Below are 15,747 nucleotides of genomic sequence, written 5' to 3' on the forward strand. Positions count from 1 at the left end.
GGGGAAAGATCGGTGTATCCAAAATGAGTAGAGGGCAAATATGAAGCAACGAGGAGGTAAAGTGCCTCATCAATATATGCAGATCTTCGTGTCTGCATACAACGGAGGAAATCCTGGTGCTGTTTTGAATGTTTTGAACATTTTATGAGCTCTTCGTGAGTTCTCAGCTGGTAAAAATAAAACCATATGTACACGCATAAAATGATCGCGTTTAATCCAGCACACAGCATTGTTTTGAATGTTCGGTAAGCAAGCTCCGTCGAGAAATATACTCCATAAAAGCCGACCAATCAGGTTGTGACCGTATCCCTATGCCTTTGGTTCGGTAACTTTAGGTTCGCTGTTAAAAATGCCAGTGTGAACGCTAAGCGGACCAGGACTATATGTTTTGTTTTTGTTTTTTGGTCCTCACCAAACGAACCAAACAACAAGTGTGAACGCACCCTTAGACAAAGTTATTTTTCATGTGTTTGTTTCACGTCTATTTATAGCCTCTCACAAGCATGCATTCCAATGATGCCATCGATAGAGGATATTTAAAGGAACTGTATGTAGGATTGTGGCCAAAACTTTACAAAAATTAGTGTAGAGCGGTGTATCCCCTCTCCCCCTCCCCTCTGACTCGAGGTTGCCAGATAGGCTGCAGCAGAGCCGTTGAAAATTATTATATGGCTATAATATAATTATTAAGTTGGCTTGGGAGAGCCAACTTACTGATATTTCTATTTCTTCTGACTCTAAAATTTCTAATTGCTACTCCTCCTAGAGCTTTAAAGCCACAACCACCAAACTCGGCTCAGACCTTCAGACTAGTCTGACTCGGTGTGCTATCTCTTTTTAGACTGATCAGACTTTCTATCTATATATCTATCTATCTATCTATCTATCTATCTATCTATCTATCTATCTATCTATCTATCTATCTATCTATCTATCTATCTATCTATCTATCTATCTATCTATCTATCTATCTATCTATCTATCTATCTATCTATCTATCTATCTATCATCTGTTCATCATACTCTCACACTCTCTCGCACACACACACTCTATCTAGGGGTGGGCTCAATTTACTCAGTCAACCAATCTCTATCTCAGGATCATAATGACACTATCAATCCACGCCCTAGCAACAATTTTGAGCTCCCTAGCAACTGATCCCATAGACTTCCATTGAAAAACATCAAAGGGATATCTTTGGATTGAAGTGTCATAGAAACATGAGGGTGGGTTTGTTTGACTCAGGACATCAACAGCCAATCACAAATCACCTTAAACACTTCTTAGCCACGCCCTAGCAACCATTATCAAGCACCCTAGCAACACAAATCCACAGAGGGATAGCTTCACATCTGAATGTCACAGAGGCATGGGGGTTGGTTTATATCATTCATACTGACAAGCAGCCTTTGAAGTGTCATCATTGGTAGCTGCCACTCCACTCCATTGCAACCAAACAGAGTACCCTAGCAACCATTTACCAATACCTATATCTCTGCATCAGAACATCATAGAGACATGGGGTTTGGGTCTTTTGGCTAATGCTAGCAAACTGAACTTTCAACATGCTACACATGCTAACAGGGAATAGCAACATGCTAATAGTGATTAGCTTAGGGTTAGAACATGATAAAAACAAGTCAAAATGTGCTAGCATCATGCTAGCAATATGTTAATAATGTTAACATCATGCTAATTGTGTTAACCTTATGCTAGCAACATGCTAATCATGTTAACATTTTCTCAAAAACATACTAGTATCATGCTAGCAACATGCTAATTGTGTTAGCATCATGTTAACAATATGCTAATCATGTTAGCATTGTGTTACCAAACATGCTAATTGTATTAGCATTATGCTAACAACATGCTAATTATGTTAGAAATTGTGCTAGCAAACATGCTAATCGTGTTAGCATCATGCTAACAACATGCTAATCGTGTTAGCTAATAATGTGAACCATTGAGGCTGTAATTGTAGCATAAAATTACTACAAATTGGTAAAAAATTATGTTCCAGCTTTGCTCAAGCCAACTTCAAAGTTTGTTTACAAACTTTACACCTCTAGTTATATTATATTATTATATGGCTCTGGGCTGCAGGATCCAGCAGGAATGTAGGCTGCTACAAGGAGCTTCCAATGGCAAGTGACGAGTCCTACACAGCAAGTAATTTTTTTCTTCTGTTAATTATGTTTATGTTCCGAGATGTTTTGTGAAGTAATTATGTATCGCAAAAAATTACTAATGGCGATAATATAATCGTAAATATGAACGCTCGTATGTGACAGTACATTGTTAGAACAGTAAGTTAGCTGTTAGTCTAACTTGTATCTGTCATTAACGTAAGTAAGTTACAAGCACAAGCCTAAGTCACTATGTGTCATACAGGTCAACTTGCAGCATGTGTTGTCTACTATATATGCAAAGAACGAATGAGGAATAATTTTTACTCAGGTAGCGTCAGGCTTCTGTCTCAAATACGTTTTCACATTGCCATAATGGGCGTGCTAATGTTGTTTTCCTCAGCGTCTCAGCATAATGACAGAGAAACGCGCTCTGATAATGCATTAATAATGTTAGCAATGACGACTCGTCGTTTTTATTTCCCAAACAATTCCTTAACGTTACCTTTTCAATTCAATGACCCACCACCTTCTCCATATGCGCTAACCTAACGTTACTTTGCACGAACATGCATAACTTTTTTCGACTGTCATAAATATTTGAAATGTCCATTTCAAAAACATAGTTAGCCAAACATATGAACCTTAACGTTACCTGTCCAGGAGGAAATTAGCAACGTTGGCATCTGTCTTCAAATACTTCTCCGTTTTCAGTAATCTCCATCTTTCAAAGGCATCTCCTATACAAATCCTTTTTTTATTTCGTACATTGTCACAACGGTTTTCTGATTCATAACGAGGTCTTTTAGATTTCGAAAAGTTAGACATTTTTTATCCAAAAAGTTTGTAGCTGCAGCTGTGGTAACTACAGCTGGCAACCTCGATGCCGAAGCACTACTGACTTTGTGATTGGTAGATAGGTGGAGGGTGGCGCATCAGGCCAAAACACAACATGTCAACATCAGTTGAGGGCTGCAACTTCACTTTTAAAATGACAATATCCTGGCCGGACAACTGTTGTCAGTGATATAAGTATTTGAAATTAACATGATTTCTTAATGTCATATCAGGGCCATTTTATGATTAATTGAGATACATTTCTTACATACAGTTCCTTTAAGTCAAGTTCTTGGCTTGTTTGCCACACATACTTCACAACCGGCTGAACAAAGAACGTTCTCATTAGCGCTATGAAACGGTTACATGGTTACAGTCAAGTAACCCAAGACATTTTTGTAGTCATTTGTAGAGACAATAATGGTATCATTTTCAAAAACTAGAAAAACATTTTCAGGCCCCCAAAATGCCATTGTCATGTAAACGAATGAGCAAAATGCATAAAAAGTTTTAGCATTTTAGTTGAAAACAGTGTTGTGTAAACGGCCCCAGACAGCATGATATTGAGCCAGTCTGGGTCACGTACCTGTTTTCTTTGTTTAGTGAACACATCTTATAGGAATAGTGTATGATGCCTCATCATTACCTTTCATTGTGAAATTGTTGCTATGTGTGCACAGACTGCACACATTTACTGGTATAACATTGACACTGTAAACACAACAAGGAAGTGCAGAGTGGGAAATGACTACAATAGTTTGACTATTGTTTTTCTACAATAGACCCGGCTATGATTATGTTGAAAAGATATAATTTAAAATTGTATTCACACATATACATTGATCAATGGACATAAAGCACATAAAAATGGTAAACTAAAGCTGAAATGTGCTTGTGTGACATGCGCGTAAAACGTTCTTGCGCATCAAGCAAGTGTGTTTGAGCTTCTGTTTGCCATATTTGTTGTGCTCTATGTGCACTGATCAATGTTTATAAATTAAATCTCTTCATCACATAAAGTGATTGTGTCTCTTCAGAGGACTTGGATTAAACCGTTTGATACTTTTACAATTTATTTATGATCTTTTTGAAGCTTTAAAGTTTTGATGGAATGTCCTGTCGGTGGAGTGACAGAAATCTCTCAGATTTTATTAAAAATATCTTCATATATATTGTGAAGATACATGAAAGTCTTATGGGTTTGGGACATCATGAGGATGAGTAATTAATGACAGGTGAACTATGCTTTTAACAGAGAACATCAACATACAGTGGGCCCTAAAAGCCCCAATTTATTCACTGTGAAGTTCTTTTTCATTCTTCACTTGGTGGAAAAAAAGTTTGAAATACGTGAGCAGTGGTAGGGTACAACGGGGCTAAAGGCACAACTTAAGAAAAATGTGCTTTTCACTACTCCCATAGTGTATGATTGCAGAAAAAAAAATATGTATTGAACATTTATGGAGCAACATATTTTGTGTGAAAATAAATCATAAAATCATGGTTTATTTTGTTTAAAAATCTTATAAATGTATGAGGTTGCCATGGGGGACTTTTAACTCACACATGGGGTAAAAGGCTCACTAGAATGGGGCAAAAGGCACACAGTATTGATACAAATACTTTAGCTAAAATAATGTCTAAGTTAATACTTGTTCAAAACAACCACTTTAGCAAAGTTTGTACTATTTTCTGTTTATTTTGATAAATAAAATAATGAATGTTTGTTCAATAAATACACTGTCATTAAAATATATTAATATAAAATATATATAAAAAAAACCCTGAAAATTATTTTAAAAAGTAAAGATTCTGAAAGCATTTAGGAAGATCCCATTATAAATTAATATAGATTTAGAGTAGTAACTTTTTAGGGAACCGGATCATTTGGCTTAGCTCATAAGGCTAATAAGAGCTGGCTCTTTCAGCTCCCTTACGGCACTTCATTTAGTACCAATTCTGGCTTTTTAAAGGGGTGGTTGATTATGATTTCACTTTTTTAACTTTAGTTAGTATGTAATGTTGCTGTTTGAGCATAAACAACATCTGCAAAGTTACAATGCTCAGAGTTCAAAGCAAAGAGAGATATTTTTTTTTTTAAAGAAATCACTTTTTAAGGACTAGGGGAGACCGGGGCACAACCTAATGCAGGGTTAGTTGTAACACACATGGTTTAAAACTTTACACACATGCCAGGATGACGAAACTTAGTGTATTTACTAGTTGCCATATCAACATTATTTAGAGAAAAAATTGCGGCAAAATAAAAAAAAAATCGGAAGATATCACTGAACATTTATTTAACATAGCAAAAGTAAATTTCTTACTAAAGTTTATTTTTCATCTCTGATTTTTGTGTTTATTTAAAATAAGACAAATCTTATATTATTTGAATCTTATATATCTGTTATTTAACAGTTGAGATCGTTCTTTAATGCTGATCTAACCAGCAGAAGACATGAGTCGGGTTTAAATCCCAGTTGTGCAGGTTGGGCATGTTAAGTCAAGTCAAGTCACCTTTATGTATATAGCGCTTTTTATAATGCTGATTGTTTCAAAGCAGCTTCACAGTATTAAACAGGAAAATAATGCAACAGAATTTGATTCGGCTGTACAGCCACTCTGGAGAAAACGGTGATGTCATCCAGCTCATTTCAATTATCATATAATGACAATGTTGTCACACTGCGTTACAATGTGCCCCTATTAGAACTACACTATTATATTCTATTTGAGAAACCATGAGGAAAAGGTGAATAATGACTGAGATTCAATGTTCAGAAATTATTAGGGCCCGAGCACCGATGGTGTGTGGACCCTATTGTATTTGCTCAGCCTATAATTCTTCTTCTCCCAAATGAAGCACATTTTTGAGGGCCTAAACATGCTCGAAAACTCATGAAACTTTGCCCACGCGTCAGAAGTGGCGAAAATTTACGTCTGATTTGGGTTTCAGAATTAGGCGTGGCAAAATGGCTCGATAGCCCCACCTACAAAATTTCAATTAAGCATCATTCGAGCTATGTTTCACGTACGTGTATGAAATTCGGTAGACACACGTAACAGCCCAATACATACAAAAAAGACCCTGGGTGCAAAATCTAAAAATTCAAAAGGAAGTGAGATATTTTGAATTTTCTCTGGAATTGTTTTACAGTTTTTGTCATTTCCAGACGTCGTACTTTAACAAACTCCTCCTAGAGATTTAATCAGATCAACATCATATTTGGTCAGTCTAATTTAAAGGCCTTTGTGATGTTAAATTACGAAGATCTTGAGTTTTCCCTGGAGGGCGTGTCCGTGGCGGCCTCACAAAGTTCGATGTTTCGCCATAAAACAGGAAGTTGTAACTTGGGCATACAATGTCCGATCTGCCCCAAACTTCACATTCGAGTTTTATTAGAGTCCTGGCCTAAAGATATCTACATGCTAATATTCAGTTACAGTCATTGCGCCACCTGTGTAACCAGAACAACATAATGTTTGGTCAGTCTAATCTTAAGACCTTAGAGATGTTAAATTGTGAAGATCTTGAGTTTTTCCCTGAAGGGCGTGTCCGTGGCGACCTCAAAAAGTCTGATGTTATGCCATTGATAAGAGTCCTGACCTGAAGACATCTACACGCCAATATTCAGTTAGTCATAGCGCCACCTGCTGGCAACAGGAAATGGCATGCTTTATACTATAATTCACTCCCAGTAACACTTTTAAATAGGCCATGAAATCTCAAACATGCTAGAAACACATTAAATCTTACAACACGTGGCTATGTGCTAATGTATGCGATTTACGCCACGAAACAGGAAGTTGTTGTAACCCAGGCATACAATGTCCGATCTCCTCCAAACTTCACGTTTGATAATAGTCCTAACCTGAAGACTCTACATGGCAATATTCAGTTATAGTCAAAGCACCACCTGCTGGCAGACAGGAAGTGTGGCACATTGAAGTGAGATTGCCATTTTTCTCCTATATTTACCCGCTTAAATGCATGTCGCCCACTATTCGCTGTTCCTGAGGCCACCGGGTTGCGGTGCATGTGCGAGGGCCCTTTCATCGCTGCTTGCAGCTTTAACTATTATGTTTTTAACTATGCTGTATAGCTGTATTTAGGGACGTGTTTGCTGTCAAACTCAAATTTTTTATTTATTTTTAATGATTAAAAATGCCCTTTTTTATTTTAAAAAGTTAATAATTGTATTTTATTGACAAAATATTTTAGTTTGTCTTGGATATTTTTTTTTATTATTTCAAATCAAATTTGGTCATGTTACATTGTGCCCCTCACATGTTACAATGTACCCCACCTATGGGGAATGTTGTCACATTTCACTCTTTCGGGGTAAATCAAGAAAAAGGTATACACTGTATTATGTGTGAAATTACAATTTTTCTCGATTGTTTACACACATTTTCTGAAAGCATGCCTCATACTCTCAGAACGCTACACACAAATAAAAAAAACACACACACAATGGGCAAAACCCATCAATTCTCCTGAATGTTGAATTATCCAATACAATGTTATTTCTTCTAGTGTTTTGTTTTCAAATGACACACAGACCATCATATGAATAGACATTTATAAGAACCAGTTGAATACAGTAGTCTACATACAAAACAACAGAAGAATTTACTGTATCAGTTACAGTAAAAACAAAACTATATTTTTTTAAATTTACATAAACCCTGCCCCCGGGAACACTCTTGTTGAGAATTTATAGATTATCATGACAGAACATGCTAATCAATGACTTGAAGATAGTTAACTCCACATCAGCTACATTAAATTCACAAACCATCATATGAATAGACATTTATAAGAACCAGTTGAACACTGATGTGCTCAATGTTAAACACTATGATGAATGGAAAACACTTGGACTCCATTCATCATAATGACTTAGGTCTTTTTTTGGTTCAGTTTTACAATTACTAAAGAGAGATACATAAGAGTTTTTTAAAATATTTGAGAATATTGTTTTTATTCTCAGAAGAAACAAATACACGGTAACAAATATATTTTATTTTTCCCACAAAAACAATGTACACCCCACCCCTCTGTACATCCCAACCAACACAAAGTTGCACATACAGTGGTCTACATACAAAACAATAGAAGAATTTACTATGTTGCTCCAAAACAGAAGAGCTCACCCCTTGCCCTTTAATGCCAAAGCTCTGTTTGCTAATTGTAAAACTGTGTGACATGTGTTTGCCCATGTGAAGAGTCAGTGTGCATATTTGAATGGCAGTGTGTTCCTTATGAATACAAGAGATTTTCTGCATGAAAATTGTGCCAAATGCAGAGAACCGTGTGTAGTGTTTTGAAAAAAGTGTGTTTTAGAACGGCAATTTGAGTGTAAAGCAGGAATTGTGCTTGTAGTTTAGCAGAATTGGTTCAGGGGGTTGGTGCATAAGTTACATGTTGTGGTCATAGTGTCTCAAGAACCAGTATTTGTGTGTAAACAATTGAGAAAAACTGTAATGTGGGAAAAAATAAGTACTTTGAACCCTAAGTGGATTTATACAAACTGAGAAAGTCAAAAAGCATTAGGTTGTGCCCCGCTCTCCCCAACAACAAACGGCTGGTAGGGACTACACAAGCTTCCTCCCGGGTTAGTGGCATCACTAACCCTGAAATGTACATAAATCCTGCCCCCGGGAACACGCTTGTTGAGTATTTATAGATTATCATGAAAGAACATGCTAATTAATGACTTGAAGATAAGGTTAACTCCACATAAGCTACATTAAATTCACCAACTAACCATTCAGAAACGTCCTGTTGCATTCTACATGTTGTCACTTCTTCTTGAGTCTCTCCATCATTGTCCGACTCCAGTTTGAACATAAAAGGCTGAACAGTTTCATTGCCTGTCTGCATGAGGTAATCAGAGCTGCTAGCAAGCTCTTGAAGCTCCGCCCCATGAGGAGCAGCTCATTTGCATTTAAAGGGACACACAAAAACAGCATGTTTTTGCTCACCCTCAAAAAGTGACAATATTAACATGCAATTAAAAAATTATCTGTGGGGTATTTTGAGCTAAAACTTCACATACACACTCTGGGGACCTCAGAGATTAATTTTACATCTTGTAAAAAGTTGCAATGAACCATCCCTTTAAAGCAGCACTAGGTAACTTTTCAACCTTTATAATATATTTTCAAGACTCTTGTGATGATACATCGACTTACAATAGGTTGAATGACACGTCTGCCATAGCCTGACGGGGTCTGTATCATTTTTAATCGTACTTTTAAACTTCGGGTTTCGGGTAGTAACCCGAGAACAAAAAGAACTACAAAATTTGACCGCTTTACAGCATATACGTCACTTCCACCACCACCCCCACTTCCTTAAATTTGGACGTGCGAGCCCAACTATCATTTGTTTGCCGAATGTTATAGTCATGGCCGAAGCAGCACAGAAAAATAAGAAAGCAAAGGTTTTGTCGGAGGAAAGCAAAAAGAGGAAACGAGAAAGTGATCGGATTAAAGGCAGGACAAGGATCAACATTGGGCCAGCGTTTGCTCGTTGGCGTGAGCTGAAGGAGGAGGGGCTACATTCTTGCAAGTAAATACATAAGACGTACAAAATCATATTTTAGGATACCAAACATGTCTGTGATATTGGTTTATTTGTCTTTCCTCAAGCTATAATGCAAATCGATTTTTCAAATTTGCAGATTCATCTATGGTAGCTTAATATTATAATATTGACGATATATGGTTATTACCTCTCAAACATTGAATTGAAGTATCATATAGATTCTGTAAAACGGTAACCAATAGACTAGGCTACTATAATGGCGCTGGCTTGTAAACGTGAGCATCGCGATCATTTGGCGTTTGAAAAAATAAATAAAACCCATGAAATGATATTCATATGACATGCTGAAACATATGCCACTGTACCTGGGATGAAGACATTTCACACGCGATGCAAGCAGAACACCTGAATGTGAACTCCTCCTGCAATGTTCAGGGCTATCATGGTTGTCATGTCAACAAATGCACGTGCCATGCATCCCCTGATGTAGAATGACAGAGTTTACGTCAGTAGTAGAGGACAATACTGTTTCCCAACTGTAGGGGGACCCCAAGAGCAAAACCTACCTAGTGCTGCTTTAAATTCAGTAACATTTAGTAATGTTTGGCCTGTGATTGATATGTATGCACATATTTCACTTAAATTATTCAATGTAATTATATTAAACCTTACATTTTACATTTTATATTAAAAAGTAGGCCTATAGGCTGATGTAAAACCATCAAACACTCTTACACGTGTATTGATCTTTTTTTTATATATTGAACTATGTGTCCAAAATAAAACCATTCATGCAAATCACACTTACTGTAAAACACAACACATTTATAAGGTTGTTAGTCCCTGCTCGATATGATAATTTTACCTTACAAATTCTATGTTCTGCATTTAATTGTCTATGTTATTAAAATGCATCTAAATGCTACTTTGTTTGTGTTTGTTACTTACCTTGTTTTCTGACCTGATATTAAGGATGATCTTTTCGCCACACTGGTCGACCACATGCACTCCATGCAGTAACTGAATGTTATTTTAATGTGTAGCCTATGTGTGTGCGACGAATCGAGAGCAGCGGGGCAATGTCATCACACATGATCGCACGCACATACACATTAAAATTGAATTCAGCTAGTGACTACTTGACATGTGGATTGCGAGTTATGAAGTCAGAATTGCGTGATATAAAGTCAGAATTGCGTGATATAAAGTCAGAATTGCGAGATATAAAGTCAGAATTGCGTGATATAAAGTCAGAATTGCGAGATATAAAGTCAGAATTGCGAGATATAAAGTCAGAATTGTGATAACTTGCAAATTGCAACTTTATATCACGCAATTCTGACTTTATAACTCGCAATAGCAACTTTATATCACGCAATTCTGACTTCATAACTCACAATTGCGACTTTATATCATGTTATTCTGACTTTATAACTCACAATTGCAACTTTTATATCACACAATTCTCAAAAAGTCAAAATTGCGAGAAAAAAAGCCAGAATTGTGAGATAAAAAGTCGCAATTACCTTTTTAATTTTTTTATTCAGTGGCGTAAACAATCTTCCGTAGAGCAGTGTAGCAAAAGGATAATACTTTTTTTCTGTTTTGTATTACAGTTTTTTCCGACTGCTTACACACAAAATCTGTTCATGTCACATGATTTTTGAAACCCCTCACTCAAAGTGCAAAACTACACACCAAATCTCCAAAACCATAAGCTATTTCTCAGTCTTTGACTCAGTTTTCAATTGCATAAAACACTTTTTTCAAAACGCTACACACAATTCTCTACCTTAAACACAAAAATCTAACAGGAAGTTACACAACCAATCTCTTTTTCAAACACAACCAATCAAAATGCTACACTTAGGCCATGTCCACACGAAGCCAGAACTTCCCCTATCCGATCTTTTTTTTTTCCTCGTTTCAAGAAATATCTGCGTACACACGAGCGCATGAAAACGGCTCAAAACGATGTAGTACACATGCCAGGCCAGTATGTGGCACTGTAATTCTGCCACAGAAATACACTAAAAACGGAGAAGAAGAGTTGTGGCTAGAAGGCGTACGGCAACAGTCGGAGGTGAGGTAAAATCTCACAATAAAATAACAATAAATACATTTGCTACTTACCAGATATGTTTTATTAACGCATACACCTACCCCAACCCTAAACATACCCTTACAATAATGCAAATACAGTAATTAAATAACGCAGTATTGATGTGTGCATGCCCAGTGCTCGTAGTTGTATTCCTTTTAGTCCTCCCCGCGCAGGACGTGGTGTGATGACATCACAGTTTCACAAAATATACGGATTGGCCGTATACACGAAGCCGCAAGGGTGTCGTTTTCAGATTTATCCACTTTAGGACCCGGTTTCAATAAATAGCGGTTTCAGTCTCCCAAAACGCCGGATCCGTATGGACGAAACACCAATATGATAAAAAATGTATACGTATGCGGTGATACGCGTCTCAGTGTGGACGGGCCCTTATTCACCAGGTCACACACACACTCAAACACTAATTCAAACACATGTGCAAACACTAATTGCTTAATTGATCTCTAACCAATCACTGCTTTACATAGTATAGGCCTATTAATAAGTCAACAGTCAGATTACCTGTTTTAAACAATGGATGCAAACAACGGACAGAGAGCAAGAGGTGTAGGAGGGAGAGGCAGGGGACAACAATGAGGACAAATTCAAAGAAGAAGAGTTGGAAGAGGAGGAACCTCTTCACTCCTTGGTTTACCAATTCACCCCCCCCCCCAACAATTGCCCCCGGCACCCCACAGACACAATTGTGTTATTTACTGTATTATAAAGAATATACTTTTGGTTTACATATGTTTATGGTTTTGTTGTATGCTACTCTATACAACAGTAATGTTTGGCCTAATAAGTATTTTCTGTTTCTACATTGCATTGGTGTTTAGAGTGTACTTGTTACCCCTCTCAGCAGATTACGTTCACTGTAGAACATTGTATTTGAATGTAGATATAAGCCTATGATTGACCAAAGAGCTTTAGATTTAGAACAACAGTGTTTGTATATCCAAAAATGTATTATTATGAAAGAAGTGTTTGCCATTTGATGCAAATGCTTCATTCTGACATGCGCATTTTGAATGGAGTGTTACATTTTGAAGAAGATATGAGGTATTTTACTTTTTGTGTGTGCAGTTTTGAAAAAAGGAGACATAGTTTTGAAAATGTGTGTAAGCAGTTGGAAAAAACTGTAATAAACAAAAAGGAAAAACGACTCTCAGGCGGGAACCGACTCTGTTCACTTAAAGGACTCATTTGTGAACGACACATCGCTGTTTCTGCTGATGGTGTTTTATTTACTGTTGGTTACTACCAATACCATAACCCAGATAGTGTCTCTTATAAAGACACTCCAGTGTGTTCATGTTTTACTCGTGGCTGTCCGATCTCAAGGGACTGAACAGAGGAAATGACCCAGAGAACATTTCCACATTAAAAGAAGGGCGGAGCCTCAGAGCACACCTACCTATTACCTAATCGCCACGGACCAATGATAGTTCGAAGGTGTTTACCAGCCAGAGTGAACCTTTATGTAAAATTTACTTCGGCAAGCTGTTTCGAACTCCAGAAACGAACACAAAATGTTTGTTTTGGCCTGTTTTAAATGATGTAACACCTTACATTCTTTTATTTAGCTATTTATAGAGTTAATGTAGTAAATTCAGTAAATACTAAATTTATTTAGTATTTCAGGACCTTAAAGTCCCAAAAATGTATGATTCATTGTATTTTGATTGCAAAACAACAAACCAACAAAGAATCGGATCTTGATGCAAGACTTTTTTTTGATGCAAGTTTACTTTTTCTGAAGTGGTGTCACAGTGATTTTTGGAAGATGTATGAAATCACAGGAAAAGTTCATCACATTATCTATCAATATCTATCACTACAGACACAGTCATAATTATTTTACCTTAATTTAGTTTTGTCATTTAATTCCTAAAAACAATTCTATATATTCAAAAAGTGTGATTGATCTTTTATTTTTATTTTAAGAAAGTGGTTTTATATGGCGCCCCTAAAGTGATACGGTGGGGGAAAATGTTTTGCATTCCCCGAGAATTTTTGTGTTCGCTCACAAAAAAAAGTTTCTTGGGCGAACGCATTGCCTGCCATCTCATATATTTTTCCATGTCCCTTTAGGGGCTCCGTAGTTTTCATAATTCTCAATTGTACAATGTTTGCTGATGTTATGAAAGTATGTTTGTTATATTATTGTTTTATAAAAAAAAAAAAAGATGTGAAACAAACAGATGCTCTGAAAAGTGTGTGTGTGTGTGTGTGTGTGTGTGTGTTTGGATAGAGAGGAGTCTGTGGTTGTTTGATGTTTGCCTCATAAATCTATCTGAGAGAGAATGCTGACACCCACACACACTGCTGGTTCACTATATTTGTGGAGACTCTCCAGAGACATAATGGTTTTTATACTGTACAAACTGTATATTCTATCCCCTTACACTTACCCTACCCCTAAACCTGCATTACAAAACTGCATTCTGCATTTTTACATTTTCAAAAAAAAAAAAAAAAACTCATACTGTATGATTAATAAGCTTGTTTCCCCATGGGGACTTCAATTTATGTCCCCACAGTGACACGATTCCCCATGAGTCTGCGTGCATTCAGGTTGAAGTCCCCACTGAGATAGAAAAACATGAACACACACACACACACACACACACACACACACACACACACACACACACACACACACACACACACACACACACACACACACACACACACACACACACACACACACACACACACACACACACACACACACACACACACACACACACACACACATGTAGTGTTTTCATCTTTTATGGGGACTTTCCATAGGCGTAATGGTTTTTATACCGTACCGTATATTCTATCCCCCTACACTGCCCCTGCCCCTAAACCTAACCCTCACAGGAGACATTCTGCAATTTTACATTTTCAAAAAACATCACTTAGTCTGATTTATAAGATGTTTTCCTCATGGGGACCTAAAAATGTCCCCACAAGGATGAGGATTTCGGATATTGCTATCTTTGTGGGGACATTTTGTCCCCATAACGTGATGACTACCAGTCCACACACACACACACACACACACACACACACACACACACACACACACACACACACACACACACACACACACACACACACACACACACACACACACACACGTTTGTTTTTGTGAAATGTGAGGACATTCCATAGGCGTAATGGTTTTTATACCGCACAAACCGTATTTTTATTCCCCTTACACTGCCCCTGCCCCTAAACCTAGCCCTCACAGGAGACTGTGCAGTTCACTTTCTGTGAAAAAAACCTTGTTCTGTATGATTTATAAGCATTTTGAAAAGTGAGGACATGGGTAACGTCCTCATATTTCACCCTCTTTTTGTAATACCTATGTCATACCCATGTCATTATACACATTTGTGTCCTGATATTTCACAAAAACATGCACACACACACACACACACACACACACACACACACACACACACACACACACACACACACACACACACACACACACACACACACACACACACACACACACACACACACACACACACACACACACACACACACACACACACACACACACACACACACACACACACACACGCACACACACATTTCTTAGCAACAATCTAAATAAACAATACCAGATCTTTTTTTGTTTACTTTACTTAACTACTACTTCTACAATATTTACAGTAGTAATATTTGTGATAAAGCAGTCCAAACTATAGGACAAATGTTTCAGCAGTGAAAATACAAAAAAGTTTTTAAGGAGGATGTATAACTGTTTGATTCAGTGCCACATGAAAATACCACAAATTATAGTGAATTAGTGAAAGCATGTCATGTACAGTATATCTGAAAGTGTTGTGACAGCCTTGACAAGCATCGTGTAGTACTTGTCACATTGGTTCTCAACCTGTTCCTCATGACAACACAGAGATAATTACAATGGAAACATTTTAAAGGCTTTTCTTTTCAATTCTCTTCCAGATATTTATTTCTGTTCCTTCACACGTACTTTGTTACACTTAACAGGTCGGTCTACTTGATGACGTCTTTTAAATCCCTTGTAGCTAAAGATCATATTTCTATGACGGAATAGAAGCAGGATTAAAGTCATATACAAGCAGGGTTTCAAGCTGAG

Source organism: Gobio gobio (genome assembly GCF_949357685.1).
Source record: "Gobio gobio genome assembly, chromosome: 11".
Classification (NCBI taxonomy): domain Eukaryota; kingdom Metazoa; phylum Chordata; class Actinopteri; order Cypriniformes; family Gobionidae; genus Gobio; species Gobio gobio.